General features: G+C 42.5%; 1 long non-coding RNA gene across 1 annotated transcript in view; it reads left to right on the top strand.

The window, feature by feature from the left end:
• LOC146760997 (uncharacterized) overlaps positions 1 to 16,893 on the top strand; it is a 56,814-nt gene that overhangs the window by 31,131 nt on the left and 8,790 nt on the right. The window lies entirely within an intron of this gene.

A 16,893-nucleotide genomic window follows, 5' to 3' on the forward strand; every position in this document is an offset into this window, starting at 1 on the left:
TATTGGTGGTGATTTAAGGCTTGAAATCAAAATATTTAAACATTGAAAACTTTTTTGCTATTATTATTGTGATATGTCATATACTTGACACGATGACTTTTTGACTTCTGTAAAAGGTACTGAATGGAGAATTAAATGTTCCAATTAATAACGTTTTCTTCGATATGCTGGAGTCAGAAGTTATGCCGTGATCAAAGTAGTGTTTTCCAACAAAAAGCCTTCCATTGAGTTTTCAGCACTGGGTATTCCTAGGGAGCTGCACAGGGCAGTGCTGAGTCACCAGAAGGCTGATAATTTCATCTGTGTTCTCACTGACTGGGCCAGTGCTGGAACCACAACTACACCACAACTACTGTGTGTAGTTAGTATGTGCATGAGCTAGCTGGCTGGGCCTCTGTTTAGATAAACCCACACTGCAGTTGGGTCAGTGGGGAAAATGAATAGAAACAGCAATATTTCTCTCCACCGTGCCACAAAAAGTGAATTCTTGCCATAGGACGTGGCAATTGGCAGTGTGGAGTTATTGCAGCTTTTGCAAAGCAGGTGTTGCTCAATCTGTGCAGGAGTTTGCAGCCATGTCCTTGGATATGCTCCTTGCAGTCATTTGTATTTTCGTTCCCTGGAGATGCTGCTGCATTCACTTTGTGGTCTGCAGTTCCTGTTATTGCAGAAATTCAAGCTAATAACAGCACAGCAGCTGCATTAGTAAGCTGTCTACTGTCCCAAGCACTGTACTGAGCATACTGGATTAGTACATGGAAAGGCAGCCTTATTGCTGGGTTGTTGCAACCCTGATTTTTGGGTGGTGCTGTGTGGAGCCAAGAATTGGACTCAATGATACTTACAGGTCCCTTCCAAATTCAGATGCTCTATGATTCTACAGTCAACTTTTCAGGCGTGGGCCCCACTCCCTCTAGGGATATGGGGACACTGATAAGGAGAGACACTTAATATTTTGCACATTTAAAGCTCCCTATTTCCTTAGCCTGAGCAATAAAAATGCATACAGTACAAAAGAAGCATTTTACAGTGAGCCCAACAACCAGCTGAGTTTAGCAACGGACATAGTCACAGCTGAGCTTGTTAGATCTGCCATTATTTTATACACCTGTGTGCAGGTAGCACATGGTCTATTATAGGCTTTGAATTGGAAACACTAGTCTGGCATTAACAAACCAGAAAGAATGAGCATGCCTGATTTTTTTTTTCACTGTTGTTGAAATTCATGGATGAAATGTGTATCTTCTATAGCAGATACTGGTAAGTGGATTATAACTATGTTTTTATGTGGAGTGAGCTGCATCTGTGAAACAGCATGCAGAGGATATTGTAAGGAAGAAGGTATCAAAAATGGGAAAGAAAATGAATATAAAAGAAAACTATTGCAGCGTGAAGGGATATGAAATAGAATAATAATATCAGGGTATAAAATTCAATGAAGGTTAATATTTGAGCAAAGATGAAATCATGTTCCTAAACTAATGTCTATCTCTCTCCTTTTTGGTTTATCAAACCTGTTGTCTAATATAGACTAAAGTGTATTTGTGATTAATATGTCTTGGTTTGATTTGTCTTTTGAGTTTGGTGCTTGGTAAATTTGTGTATTTCATTAAAGTGGGAGTTTTTGTAAGCTCTGAGCCCTTACTGTGTCCTGCTCTGAGCTGTTTTGTTCCCTCCCCACTTTGCTGTGGCCAACTGCAAAGGAAGCTGAACTGTGTCAAAGATTAATTTTATTAATCGTTGCTCATAAGTTATATCAGGCGATTAATCAAATCAGGATCTGTCTGATTTACAGCAGAACTTGTGAGATGTTTGACACCTCTGGGTTTCTGAGTTCAGGTTTGCTGGTTTACAGGTCGGCTGGTTGGGGTGTCATCTCACAGTGAGTGATCTCCATTCAGTTTCCTTGGGGCTGCCATTCCGGTTGTAGACCTGGCTCACACTAGTGAAGCTGCGCCCTGCTGCAGCATGTAGCAGCATGGCCTATTGCTCTGCTGGATGTTGCAGCTCTCCTTTGGAAGCAGAGGAGGGAAGGTACTGGGCACTTGCACTGTTGTGCCTGACACAAATCGCTGCTCAGTGGGAGCCTGCATTTCTTGGAGCTGTCAATCTGGGATATTCTGTAAAAACAAAATCCTCTTTAAAAATCCTTAATAAACAAATCAACAACAACAACAACAAAAAAAAATACTGCTAGGACTGAGGCAGAGCCAAACTGCAGAAATAAATCACCCAGACTAAGACAAGCATTCTGTTTTCAGAAATGAAAATGTTAGGGGTGAAAAAAGTCCTAGTATTGAAGAAATAAGAATTTGTCTTAAGAGAATTGAAATCAGCCACATGTGGCCCAGGCAGCTTCACAGATACCAAGAGCCATGTTTGCTGCCACTGCTTCTCTGTATATTTTCTGAATGTGTGTTGGTAGAAAGAAGAAATTCTTTCTCCCTCTGCATTCGATTTCTTGCTTTGTTTGATGACTAAGGGGAAGGCTTGTTTTACAACTCACTTTAGTTGTTACAAGCAGTTTGCTGACAGCTAGTTACAAGCACTCTTCCCACCTTAACCATCTATGTGTAGTTTCTGCATGGAGAAGGTCATCCCAGGTTGGAGAAGACTGGTTTCCTTGTCTTTGACTGAGCCTTTTGTTAGTCAGATGGTGTCCCCTCTGGCATGCTTACTGTGCTCTGTGCAATTGATCATCATTTAATACATGGCATGGACAGTGTGTCTTAGATTTGGAAGGAAGATGTAAACTCAACTTTTTCATGCTACTGTCTTCCCAAGGGCACCACTATAATTTTTAATGTTGCTTTAATTTCCTTTCTTGTTTAGCTTACCCCATTGATGACTGTGGTCTTATCCTCAAATGTGCACTCTGACTCTTTCATGCAAACTTACTTTCTCGGCAGGGTTAGCTGAAGATGTTCAAAAATAGTCCAAATTGCTATCACTGCAGTCTGCTAGGACAGATCTGAACCTTGGCTCAGGTCTGACGTGAGGGTAAAAACAGAAGGCTGCAGAGCTGAGGATGCTTAGGAGCAGCAGATGGTTCTAACTTCAGGGTGGCATTTCCAACTACGATAAGTATGATTGCTAGGAAGGAAAGGGAACACACTTAAAACTGATGGACAAAGCTGTGATTAAGTGCTAAGCTGCGAAAGTCAGCAATAGCAATTGTCCTTGTGCTATCCAGTGATCTGTACTCAAAATGTCACAGGGAAAAGGAGAAACTGTATTTATTCATTTGAAACAGGGGATAAAACAATCCGATTGATTGAGAATGACCATCATCCTAAGCACTGCACCTTGAATATGACAGAAAATGAAGTAGAATGAAGAAGTTCAGGTAGTGTAAAGGTAGGAAGATATAGATGAAAAACAGAGGAGAGGCAACAAGAGCTGATGCCAGTGCATTTCTTCCAGGTGGAAGAGAGAAAAATAGGAGATTCCCATGCAGGGGACTTTAAATAAACTACTTTTATGGCCGTATGTATAACACCAAAGTGGATAGAAATGTCCTACCAATATCTGTGCATGCAGTCTTCTTGCTATATGTGTGATTGACCATGTCCACAGTACATGTTGGGAATCTGGATTGTTGGTAAGTGTTGAAACACATGAGAAGCAAAGCAGTAATTTGGCCTGGCAGATGGTGCACTGACCTGGAAGCAAGGGAATTACTTTATGCTTTTCTCCAGTGCACTACTGGGACTCCTGAGTTCATTACCCTTTGCATTCTTTTCCCTTCTCTCCATTGGTTTTGAGTGTCGGGCCTGTTGGTACATAAATGAGCCCTAACCTCCACTGCTATCAGTGGGTTGTGCCACTGATACAAATAGTGCCTTGTACTAACAGCGTGACCCACAACAGTCAGCAGAGACAGGCATTTGTTTAAAGGTAGAGGTATGTTCAGATTTGTTCCCTTAGACGGGAAGCTTTCCAGAGCAAGAAGAGGATGTACTACTGGAGTATGTCACCATTAAATAGTAATAGTGGATCCAAATGAATAATTTCAGAGCTGTAATAGGACATTTTAGCTCTGGACTCAAATCCAAGATCTGCATCTTGGTGTCAGTTTTCATTCAGTGCTGCTTTGAACTGGACCTGAGGGTCATTACTTGTGGTTCTGTCATTAAATCTCCATAGAAATGCCATGTATACTGTTAATTTTAGTAGCAATCGTATACCATAATTGTTTAACCTCAGTGACTTTCCACAGAGAACTGTTGGGAGCTGCTAATTTGCTTAATGATTAAAATCAAAGCTACTAAGTGTGTGTGTGTCTGTGTGCTCCCCCCTTCCTCCATGTACCCACTTCTGCATTGCAGAAATTTCATGCATGAAGAATCCATTGTGCTTATGCATCTCAGCTGGTGAGGTCGACAATCTGGGAGATCAGGCCCCATTCCCTAATTCTTTCTAGAAGTGTTCTTGGTTATTTTTGCTGTAAACTTCTGCAGTTATGCAGAAAGGAAAGCACTGACGATTCCATTTTACCTTTAACAAGGGGTCAAGAGCCAGTTTCAGATTGCCTGCGGTTTCAGTAGCTCCAAGAATTTGTGCTGTGAATGCCAGGCCTGTTTTTTAGCAGCTGGAGATATAAACGTGAAGCAATTGAGCACGTAGTTTAATTTTGTGGGGATGTATGACTTTCAGATTCTATAGCAAATTGGCTGCTATTAAGGGGAGACACTGATGTTTAAATATACATTCATTGCAACAAAAGGCTGGAGGAACTTTTTAATATTTATGGTGCAATAATTGATCTTTTACCACTGTCAGAAGCTGTTAAAGACTTATCAGCTTGCTGTTTCAGCACCATATGCTCTATACCAGTTCCTCAGCATGTGTCTTTCCCACACTTTAGGGGAAGAACATTTGCTAGAATATCAAAACAGAGAATCGCTTCTTCAAATGATGGTGCCTGTGTAGATATGTGGGACCTCACCGTAAGCATTCATTTGTATCCTGACCTCCTGTGTATGGGGAAGCTTAGGGGGTGTATGTTTCAGTCTCTGCATAGTGAACAATGATAATAGTACTTTTTTCAGAACATAGGTATTTGAATTTGCTTAAATGCTGGCCGTGATACCTGAGTACAGTGCTGTTGTGAAGGTGCTGAACTGCAGCCGTGGAGTAAAGCAGATAACTCTCCAAGCTGGCACTGGGATCTTTCATGTCCCTCAGCTTTTATTGTCACTGCTTTGGTTTCTTGTTTTTGAAGACTGTTCTCTCTCTTGCCCAAATATAAGAAGTTTTTGGGCCCAGGCAGTGTAAGGAACCCCTGCGTATTCTGCCCTCTGTGAGGCTGGTGGCAGAGAGATGTACTCTGCAGGTCTCCATCTGGCACTACATAGAGCATGTCAGTGTCTGCATAGCATTTATTGCCATCTTGTGGGTTATGAAAGAGTCTGAGAACTTCCTTGTCACCTGAGCATGTTTCTATCACAATCCTTCTTTGCTAGTGCCACTCCCATTTCTGCGTGAGGAATGCTTAAATGAAATATAAAGAATTGAGGAGAGAGTGAGAAGGAAGCAATGGCTGGAGTGGGGAGAAAAGTTAATTAAATTGTATTTCTATTTTCTTGTATAAGAAACTTTGAAAGCAAGAGGGGTGGAATGAGTTTATGTAATTCATTAAGATCGTGCTTAAAGGATGAGCCACGTGTTGGCCAATGAAGACCAAAGAGGCAGCTGAGGGTGCTCCATTTTCCACCACAAGAGTCCCTGCAGGATTCAGGCCAGTTGGCTGGGGCTCTTCATTTATGAAGCCTAGCTAGACCCGTTATGGAAGGCTAATTGTATTCCTCCACCAAGGAAACTTGAGAAGTCTGAGTCACTTGGTTCCTGGTGCTTTTTGTCTACGTTATTTGAGTCCCTTTGTCTTTCAAGCTCCAGTGAAAAATCCCAGCTATAACATCTCTGAAGGAAGCTACTGTGGCAACCTTAATGCTGGTTTCTTGGCCGTGCCACAGACATTGTTGTACCTTATTACAAGAAGAATTTTGAAGATTGTGGAGCTTTTGCAAATCTGTTTGATCTCCACAGGAAAGAAGAAAAGTTCTTGCAGGGGATAGAGTTGGCCCCGGCAGCTCCATCAAATTCAGAGCTCCTTTTTTTAGGAGAAATTACAGCCCACTTTCATGTTGCTGATCTTTCATTGAGTTCTATTCCTCTTCGTAACCTCTCAGTGACCTGTTCTCTCAGAAAGCATCTAAGAGTGTTTGTAGACCTCCTGTAACTAAGTAGGATGTTCAGCTACCATCTTCTTTTTGCCTGCTGTTTTAGCTCTTAACCTTCCTCTCTGATTTTAGCCAATTTCTCTGGATGCTGGCTTCCTCTAACGTATGCACAGCTGGCTGTCAGAGACTTTTGGAAGCAGATTGGTAGTAAAAGTTACTTAAGGTAAGCTTCCTGACAGCAGCGTGTAAACTGATTTTTCAAAGTCATGTTTTGCTGTGAGGATTGTTTTAAACTAAATTAAATTATCCAAGTATGAAGCAATCTAGCATGATCTTGGATGGACAGCCTGAGGCTGGGAGGGCTGGTGGAAGTGTAACACCCTCCAGGACCATGCTATGTGTGTCGTTTTATATTCACCTGTAATTTGGTTAGATATGTTTATGTGCAGCAGAACAAGATGAAGCAAAATCCCTAAGAAAAGGAGCAAGCAGGAAGGTCTCAGTGCACCAGTGTTTGTGGTCTGCTTTCTAATGAGACTGGCAAGGCAAGAAATTTGGGTGAAATTTCCACATCATCTTTACTTGATGTTAGTTGAGGTAGCACCTGACATGAAGATGAATAGGCTTAAAACTGCAGCATCTGTGTGCCTGGCATAGAGATATGATACTGTAAGTGTGGGGCTGGGAGCCAGGACATCTGAGTTCTGTATCCAGCTTCTCTGCTGAATCCTTCTCTGAGGATGTCTGTCCATAAGTCTGTGGCCATGCATAAGACTTTACATCCATAAGTCTATGGATTATGTTGAGATGTATCCCAGAGTCCCTGAGGGCACTGAATGACGTAGTTACCAAGCTCACTGTGCTTCAAACAGAAGGAGTTTGGGAATGCAGAATGTTAGGGGTATGTTTAGGTGTTAAGAGGTTTCAGAGATACCTGATGAGGAAGATCATTCTAGCCACTGTGAGATTCTGGAAGAAAGCTAAGTCAGTCTATGAACTGTCAGTGAGCTTGTGTTGCCTGGTTAGTTCAGGTCTGAGTCCCTGCTGTGATGGACTCAGTTTGGGTGTCCGACACTTCAGGCAAACATCTTGTATGCTACTCTTTTGTTCTGTTTTCCACATCAAAGAGCAGAAACGTGGCATGATTGCTGCATAGGTTCATTGTGTACATGGTGTGTTACTTGTGGTTCACAGCTGTGATTCTTTTCCACCAGTCTTTCTCTAGATACATACATACATATACATACATATACCTTATGTCACCTCAGATCCTCTCTGCTAATAATTTAAATGTCAGGCAGCTGCATATTTATGTTTGTAACATGTCACAGTTTGTTTCAATAACAGTAAAATATCCAGCCGTGTGCAGTAAGGAGGGACTGCAGGTCTTTGTCATCTGTGACTGGCCTTGTTTCCTTGTGAGATTGTGCAATTTCAGTTTATTTGAGGACTTTTTTTTTTTTTTTTTCACCAGAAATGGGGGAAGTGTTAGAAAATCTGCAAAAGTGCATTGAAATTAAAAGATACAATACAATGGTCAGCAATCACAAAGTTAATTCATTACCAGTTAGCTTGCATTTCAGCGCAGCTTGATTAAATGCACATTCGTTAGACAGAACAAGAAAAGCTTTCTCCATTGACAGCCTGGTTGCACTGCAGACAACACTTGGGAAGCACTGAGTTAAGTCAGCTCTCATGCATATCACCAAGACACTTCTTTTTTTCATTGCTATTTGGAACTGTTGGCCAAAAGCAGTGATGACTAATTCAAGGACCCCACAAAGCAAGGTGGAAGCTGTGCACATCCAGCTCATGCACTGCTAGGAAAAGCCAGAAGCTCATCAAGTGGTTAGTTAAATCATTGTCAGACTTAAAAGCTTGAGAGCATGAATCGTCTCTAGCCTGCATTCTCTGTAATCCTTACCAGTTACTGTCAGATAGAACAAATACATTTTTGTGTGCAGTTGACCGACATCTTATCTGAATTACATGAGATGACAGAGATCTGCATAGGACAGGAACAAGAATTTCTCTTCCTGAAAGGTATTATCTTATTAAGTTTTGCAGTGCTTTTCTACTTCCTTTGTGTGCCTTAATGAAACTCTATGTCTCATATGCATTCACTCTTAAACTTGTAGGTGCTTAGCATTTTTGGAACATCTCACTCTGTGCTGCATTTAAATAGAACTGGTCAACAAGTTCAGGGATTCCTAGGAGTCAATGGACAGAGGGCACAAGCAGTGCATGCCCTCTTGTTTCTGGTTCTCTATTGATGCTGCTTGTTAAAAGCCAAATCTGTTTTCATAGGAGTATTGTTTTAGAATTTAGAACACAGTAGCAAGTGTGACTCCCCAAGGCAATTATTTCCTTCTTATAACTTCTTAAATATATCTTTCTATGCTGGTAATAAATGAAGTAGAAAATTCACTCCAGACAAGGTGTTGGATGATGTGCATAAGATAATTACTGTGGAAATTGCTGTAACCAGTATGACGAAGTATAAAGTTTATTTCTTGCCTTTAGTAATTGAAGATCCTATTTTTCACTAACTGTTGTGATGCTGAATTGGAAGAATTAGATTCGGTTAGAAAAAAAAAATTAATAAAAGAAGAAAATATCAGCGCGCAGTTATTTTTTACAAAGGCAAGAGAAAGGTGTTATCACAGTGTTCCACCCTTTTCTCTCAATGAACTCTGTCATATTTGCTCAGTCTTGTAGTATTTTTCAAAGCTGTTGGTTGATCCCGCAAACTCGAAGTAAGCTTTAAAAAATGAAGGTTCTGTGGTCCTGCACCCAGGACGTTATCAGGAAAAAATGGGTGGAATTGAAAAGAAGTGGAAATCTTGGTTCTACCTTTTTCTGCTGGCACTGAAAAAAATGCCTTTTGTTTTATATTTCTGTCCTCAGAGCTTCGTTTTTAATTCTGGACCAAATTCCTAACAAGCTATTTGCTTATTTGGAAAACCAAATGAAAATTTGACAGTAGAAACACACTGAGTGCCAGCTACAGCTGTGGGTAGTATTCAAGAATAGTAGGAATGGGCTTTCTCCTTGAGTGTGTTAGTACAGCTGGTTTAATGCAAGGTTTCTGAAGCCCATGGGATGTAAGTGATGCAGTGGGGTAAAGGCTTCACATTGCATCAGTACTTGTGCTATGAACGCGTTTGGGTTTTACATCCACTATTAAATTTCTACTGATTGACAAGTCTGCTGTTGTAATTTTCATCTATTCAGTACTTAGCCAAAGATGTCTTGGAACTGGATGTTTTAAGATGGATAGCTGCTCTTTGGTTTTGCATCTGTGTTTACATTGCTAGAAGTTTTGGCTTTGTTCATTGCATAAGGGAATGACTATGAGGTTTAGGAACTAAAGAAATCTACTGTAGAGGAGAGGACAGTATTCCTCTTCAAGCTAAGAGCTATCTGCTTTCTGTTGGAGGGCAGCTATCAGGTTTGTGGTATTTCTTTTCACTCACTACATCTTTCTAATATCCTACTTAAAGCCCTTCTCTCTTTAGACAATGGGCTCTGTCTCATCAGTTTCATGGGCTTTGATGCTCCATTCATCCATTCCTCCCTTCTCATTTTTCTGCTGACTTAGTTCCATAGGATGTGTGCTTATTTACAAGTTTATCCTCCTTCCTACCATAAATCTGATCTGCAAATTCATTCGAGTCTGCCCATGGTGAGTAAAGTAATAACCATCTTTTTGTTAGTACCTCAGCTGGCAGATGTAAACATGTTTAATTCTTTTGGAACTTTGAGTCAGAGTCTGGAAGGGTAGAATTGCTGTGCTGAGATGCTCCCTTTGCCAGGTAGGCAACATCAAAGGCTGGCATGAGAAAACTGTTAATTTCCTAGTTATGTTGGGTCGCTTGTGTCTTTGGTTGATGGATTTGAAATCTAGGGCAACTAGAAGAAACTCCTTCATTTTCCTAAGTTAAAGCTTAATTTTCCTGTGTAACATTCCATTTTATTGTAAAGACTGCAGGAATTCTTTCCCTCTCTTTAAATTTTGTCCTGAGGCAGGTCTCTTCCTCATATAAAACTTGGTAAAATGGACCATTATTATCCATTCAGTCTTTAGTGCATTCTGTACTTTCTGAGCTGTCTCTACTTCCATGTCTTTAATCTTTTAAAATTCTTCAAGGACAGACTGAAGAAAAGCGGGTAAGCATCTGTTACTGTTGTGGTCCTTTATTGTTCTGCATGAAATGAAGCCCTGCTACCTTCAAAGACCTACTTCTTTTCTTTCCAGGGCAGTGGCTCAAAGTATTATATGAGGAACGTTTCTTTGTTTAACTGTGTATGCACTGTGCTGGTGGCGTGGGATGCAGTGGATTCTTGGAGGTTTATTGCATAGTGCATTTGGGATGGGAAGTCAGCTCTGCATTCAGTGGCACCTGCAAAAATACCTGCTGCTAGAGCAACAATAATAGATGACAGGATGCAGTTACAAGACAGCAGCAGGAGTTCAGTAGTTTTCTCTGTCTTCAGTTTCCTTCCTTCATTGGTTTGGACAAGGTCCTGAACAGAGGAGGTCTGTGGAAATGGTGCTGTGTGGGTTAGTTGGGAATGGGAGGGATGGAATGAGGGCAGTGTTAAAGATACTGTGTGTGTGTGTGTGTGCATATACCTGGCTTAGTAGCTCCAAGGGATGATGGCTGAGCCTGGTGGATCACAGGCATAGAATCATTAAGGTAGGAAAAGACCTCTAAGACCACCCAGTCTGACCACAACCCACCCGCACCATGTCCCTCAGTGCCACAGCTCTATAGTTCTTGAACACCTCCAGGAACAGTGCCACCACCTCCTCACATAGTCTATACCAATGCATTGCTATTCTTTCAGAGAAGAAATTTTTCATAATATCCAACCTGCACCTCCCCTGGCATAACTTGAGGCTGTCACCTCTGGTCCTAGTGTTGCAACATGGGAGAAGAGGCTGATCCTCCCCTTCTCCAGATGGAACAGTCCCAGTTCCTTTACCTGCTCCTCATAAAACTTGTCCTCCAGACCCTTCATTATGCGAACAGAGACCTGTTATCCACACATCTTCCTGTGGTCTGCTGCAGCTCTGAGGCTTCAGTAGCCCTGGTCAGCTCCTGCATTGTTTGGGCTGGGCCTGAGCAATCAGTCCAGCATGTGCTCAGGTGCTGCTGTCTGCTGGTCCTTCCCTCTGCCTCAGGACCAGCCTCAGGTTTCTCAGTGCCTTCTGCAGTGTTCCTGCCAGTGCCCTGTGTGGGGCTGTGGGACACAGGGAGTTATGGAGTGAAGCAGTCTGAGTAGGGCTGATATTATGCTGGAGGACTGGAAACTAAGGGCATTGATGCCCATCCAAGCAAGTGTCATTTGAGCCAGCAGTTCTGCCCTAGGACCTGAAATACCATGTATACGAGTCCTTGGGAAGTGCATATTTAAGGCCAGCTCTTCTGTTATGAATAGGCTGATACCTGGAAAATGTAGTTCTGAGTCACTAATTGTGTCCTGAACTCCCACTGCTTTCACCTTTCTGTACTGTTGCTGACAGTTTCTCAGAGAATGGAGTCTCATAGGCTTGCTTGAGTGTATATGTTACTCTTGAGATGTGTATTTGTTCTTTAATTCATCTCAGGATAGATGCTGGTATTCTCAGATCTATCTGTGCTCTCCAGAAGACATGCTTTTTTAATGGTGCCCTTTGTGCCAAGTTAGCCCTGGAAATCTCCTCCTTTTCTGACTTTACTGGCATGAAGTAAAGCTCAAGGGGAATTCAGATGGCATCAGGCAAAGCTCTGGGCTGAATTCTTCTGATGGTCTGTCACTGCTGACTGATAAAGCTACTACACAAGCACAAAAGCCGTGTGGGACAGAGGATGTTCAACATAAGCTGTATAGATAATCCATCAACACTGTCCTGCTGGGAAACAGAACAGAAAACACTGTTACTTTGGCAATGAGAAATCTGAGGGTAACACACCAAACCCTGTAATTAAATGACTTGTAGTGTTCCTGAAATGTTATGTTCATCTCGGCTTCCTCAACAGAATTAATTAGAAGCTAATTAAAAGAGCCTCTTTCTTTCTAAGTATCTTTCTGGTAGACCATAGTGAGTTTATCTATTCACAGAGCACCATGAATCACTCCCCCGCTTAAGAAAAAAATTGATTGCTGTTCTAATAGTTATTGAACACCTATAACAGATGTTTGAATCTCTACAAGCTTGAGATAATTAAAATAATAAATCTATACTCGTTTGACAAGACTGTTAGCGGGAATCAAAGAAATAAATTATGTAGTAGAGCCATGAGCCATTCTGTCAAGTGTTGTGATCATATTCTTATGGAAATTTCAAGCTGCTCGTTTAAGGCAATGCTCCCATCAGAGGTCGTTGTCCTGGATAAGGCAGTGTACAGTATAGATACTAGAATCAGGGCTCCGGGCTGCAGGTCAGTGAGTTGCAGACCTCAGGATCCTGACTTTCCACAGGGTTGCTGCCTCAGTGCTTGTCTGCACTCATGTCTCTCCAAGGAGAACGTCTAACAGAGCTGACGAATGCTGGGAGGGGCAGACATCATGGGGAAGCTATGAACAAAGAAGGGGTCATGTTCATTTATCTGCAAACTCTGACTCTGATACCATCTTTTTATAAAAGCTGTGGGACTAGAGGACTTGATTCACATAGTGAGGCTCTTATGACCATAATAGACAGGAAAAGAAATCAGTGTTTGCTCTCTTTCTGCCACAGTGGTAGCATTGTGACTAGCTGCGGTGGGTTCCTGTTTTCAGACTAATGAGCACGTTAAGCTGCGTCCCTCATGTAATGTCTGACACCGCGTGCTCTCTCTCTGTCAGCTTCTTAAGATCTCTTGAAAGAGAGAACAGTAGGAAGAACACCACAGCAGAGCTGGGGAAATAACTGCAAGTCTCTCTCTTGTTCTCCTCCTGCCTTTGCACACTCCTCCAAGGGCCCTGGCTGCCAAAGGGGGCCAGTGACGTCAGACTGGAGGCAGCAAGGGCAGTGACAGCCATGCACCTAATGAGAGGGTTATCCTTGCTATGAGGTGCTCACCTCAGCACCGCAGTTGCACCTGGCAGTGTTTCCCTTGTGCTCTGTTAGCCTTGCTGTGAGAGTTGCCCCTTTAGATGCTCTATTTGTGCTGTGACTTTTGTTTTCTTCTCCTTTCTCTTCCTCTGCAGCTGTGTTAGCAAAAGAAATCTAGTAGCACTTCATTCATCATCTGTTTTCTTCCAGGGCAGAGATATATAAATAAATAAATCTTTGTCAAGGGAACTCTAATGGTATGCTCCTATGTGGATAATTATTACTCCTGTCGGCGAAAGGCTATCAAAGTTTTCCTTTTGGGAAAGTGCAGTAGAGACTTCTTTCCTGGCAGGCAAATATTGTACAGATGTTCTTCACTGGGTAGTACAGCTGAAGTGATCCTCGTGGGATAACCTGAGATAAATGCTTCTGTTGGGCTGATTTCTGTGAGACTGAAAGACTGCTTACCATTTTCTAGGATGAAATACCCACCTTATGCTGTTTCTTTCTCCTGGGAAAACATTATTCAGGCACCCAGTTCCGTCACGATTTAACAAGTAAACCCTTCTGTCTTTGTCCACAGCTGCAGCGGGATGGTGCTGTGGTGCACAGCACTGGTGCATGGGCTCTTGGTGCTGCTGTGCCCCAGGTTGGGTGCTGCACCTGGGACAGGAGAGGCTGCTTCTTCCTCAGTGCAAACACCAGCTGCTGCCTGCTACTTTTGTGCCAGGCATTGCCATGCGCCTGCAGGAGCTGGAATGAGAGGTGCAAGAAGAATGTGCCAGGTTGAGGAGGCTGTCTTGTTTCTGAGTGTGGTTTTGCCTAAACGTGAGGATATGTATTTGAGGTCTTTCTCCTTTCAACCTTTTATTTCTTTATTTTTCCTTGCCGCTGAGGTTGGGGAATGGAAGGACTACTTCAGGCATTTCAGATACTTCTGACTACCAGCTATATAACGAAAGTGTTGGAGATTAAAGAGTAGGCTTTAATTGCTGATGAGTCGATGTGCTAAGCATGGTGTGTGTACAGGAGAGAGAAAACTACTCAAGAAAATTACTGCTTTTCACCCTCCTAATTACTGCTGCACTGAGGTCTCAGCAGAGATCTAAGTGCTGCTTCTCAGCTGCTTTGTGTCCATGAGAGAGTTCTGAGAAGTAAGAGGCAATGGAAGATGTTTTGTAGTTGAGGCAGGTCTGATCTGTTCTCATCCCTTTCTGACAGCCTGTTCCTTCCTTGAAAGTCCCAGTAGAATCAATCACCTGCTCGGAGGACTGGTGGCATTGCTGCCCTCACGATGGAGCAGAATCGCAGCAGTTGCTTTGCAGAGACTGCAGAGCTGGACTGAACACATCAGACATTGTTTTGTTGGTTTTTTTCTTCTTCTTTTTTTTCTTTTCTGTGGGACCAAGACTTGAAGTACTTTGTGAACACTGCTGTCAAAGATGCTTTGTGTCAGCCGTGTGCTCAGTAAAGGCTGTGGTTGCTGCAGAGGGAAGTTGAAACATGCTGCTGTGCTCTCTTCATCATGGAGAAAGAGTGGTGTGAGGCCAAGAGGGAAATGTTAAATCTAGTGGAGCTCACCCAAGGCAGAATGTGGTCAGGTAACACCTGCTAGATGAACATTCCCAGTGAAAACCATGGCCCACGTAAAGGGCTTAGACCTGCTGCATGGATCTCACTGTGTAACAAAGATATTTCTCTATGCCCAGGGCAGATGTTTTGGATGGAAAATATATGGTTGAAGTGGGTCATTGCTGTGGGTCCTGGAGTGATCCTGCCTAAGAGGAAGCACAAGCACGCCTTGGTGTGCTTGGTGCACCATCCTCTGATGGGTGCAGGGACTGGGAACAGGACCTGAGAATTCTGCTTTGCAGACTCTTGCTGTGCTCTCAGAGCTTTGACTGAATACCAACCCATTTTTCCATGCTTCCCTTCTAAGACTTGTTTTTCCACTCTGTATTTCTCAGGAGGACACCTTCTTGCATTGTAGGTCAGAGTTTCTGTTGAAAACCAAGTTTATAAATCCCTGAGACAGGATCATCTTCACTGGGCTGACCTGCCCCAAACCAGCAGCAGAGATTTTTAAATTTTAAATTTTAAACAAATGGAGAATCCAAAGTAAAAGGTTTTCTTAAGGTTTGAACAATTATCCCTTTGATAAAATGTGCCTGTATGTCACAACCATGAGTTGCTGGGATACCTGGGGATGTATTATAAGTACAGCTCTGCATAGAGCATAGTATGGAAGGTGCCTACCAGCCTCCTTAGTTCTTTCCTCTGTACTTGAGAAATGTTCAGAGAGGAGGAAGAGCTCTATCTGCCCAGCCTGAACCTCGGACCTCTGTGACAACCTCCCTTCCCAGTGCTTGACATGCCCTTGAAATACACTCCCTTCAGTTCATAGCAGTTCGTAGCCCGTTTTTGGAAGAGGCTTTCAGCATTCACATATTTCTTTCCAGCAGTAGATGGCAGCAATTTTCTTAGTCCTAATCTGACAAGATCTGCATGTTAATTACTGTCAATTAGTGTATTTTAAAAGCTAAAGGTTTCAGTTGCCCTTTTCAGCATTCATTATTACCTAAGATGTGATCCCTAATTTCCCTTGATGAGGAATGCATCAGAGGCTGTTCATCCTCTGGTGAGTGGCCTCTGTAGAACATCAGAAGGGGAGTCAGTCCCACAGTGAGCAGTAGCAGAGAGCAATGCCTGAGCCTGCCTGTCTCGTGCCCAGTTCCTGCACAGCCCTGGAGCATAGGGCTGCTTGAGGCCCAACAGCATGGAGAGCCTCCATCTCCATTGGGGTTTGACAGACGCTGGCAAAACATGGGGGCCCTTATCCTTGCTTTCAGCTAGGAAGGGGATAAATAGCCTAGCAAAGAACAAAGTGCAAAAAGCCTATGGCAAATGGCTACTTGTGAGACAGATCATTTCAGCTCATTTCTTTTTTTCACTTTTTAAGTCATCAGTGTGTGTGCGTTACTCTGAGCTGACTTCTGCCTCTTGTACATGCTGTGCTTGTATTTCCGGACAGGGGTCATTAAGAGACTCATTTTTAAGTGAAATATTCCTATTCAGTACAAAGGTTTGCAACAGGAGCTGCGAAGTGTGAGAAAGAAATCAGGCAACGTTGCTACATGAATCTAAAATATAATGGCTCCTGTTATGTGCCCATAGAAATAACGACGTTGAAATTAGGGAAGCTTCATCAACTTTAAATGAATAACCGATCTCCAGTGGACAGAGAGAAAACGGATTTTAACGATTGTTTTAAACTAACATTTGGTGTAATAAATGTTTAATGCATTTGTTCTAAAAGAGAATTAACTGCAGTGCTGTGTCTTATTTATGGCACAGGCGTTCTTCTACTCCATAGTTTCACCATCTTTACTCTTTTCTGCAGTGAGCTGAGGTTTTTAAAGTTTATGTTCCACTTCAGAATATCTGATAAATATACCCCCACCCCCCTTCTGCTTTTGATGATGTCGGGTTGACTTGGTTGTGCCACGGGGAATGCATGTGCAAGGCCAAGAATCAGACAAATTTATAATTGGGCAATTGTATTAAAGCCACATTAAGCTCTGGTGACCCTGAAGCATTGCAGGAATGATGAACTGCAGCTTTGCAACCATGTGTGCTTCATTTCTGGTCAGACATTAGGAGCCCACATGCTATTTCATGTTCAAAGAT

Source organism: Coturnix japonica, chromosome 4, assembly GCF_054131305.1.
Source record: "Coturnix japonica strain WE chromosome 4, WE-NBRP24, whole genome shotgun sequence".
In the NCBI taxonomy this organism is placed as follows: Eukaryota; Metazoa; Chordata; class Aves; order Galliformes; family Phasianidae; genus Coturnix; species Coturnix japonica.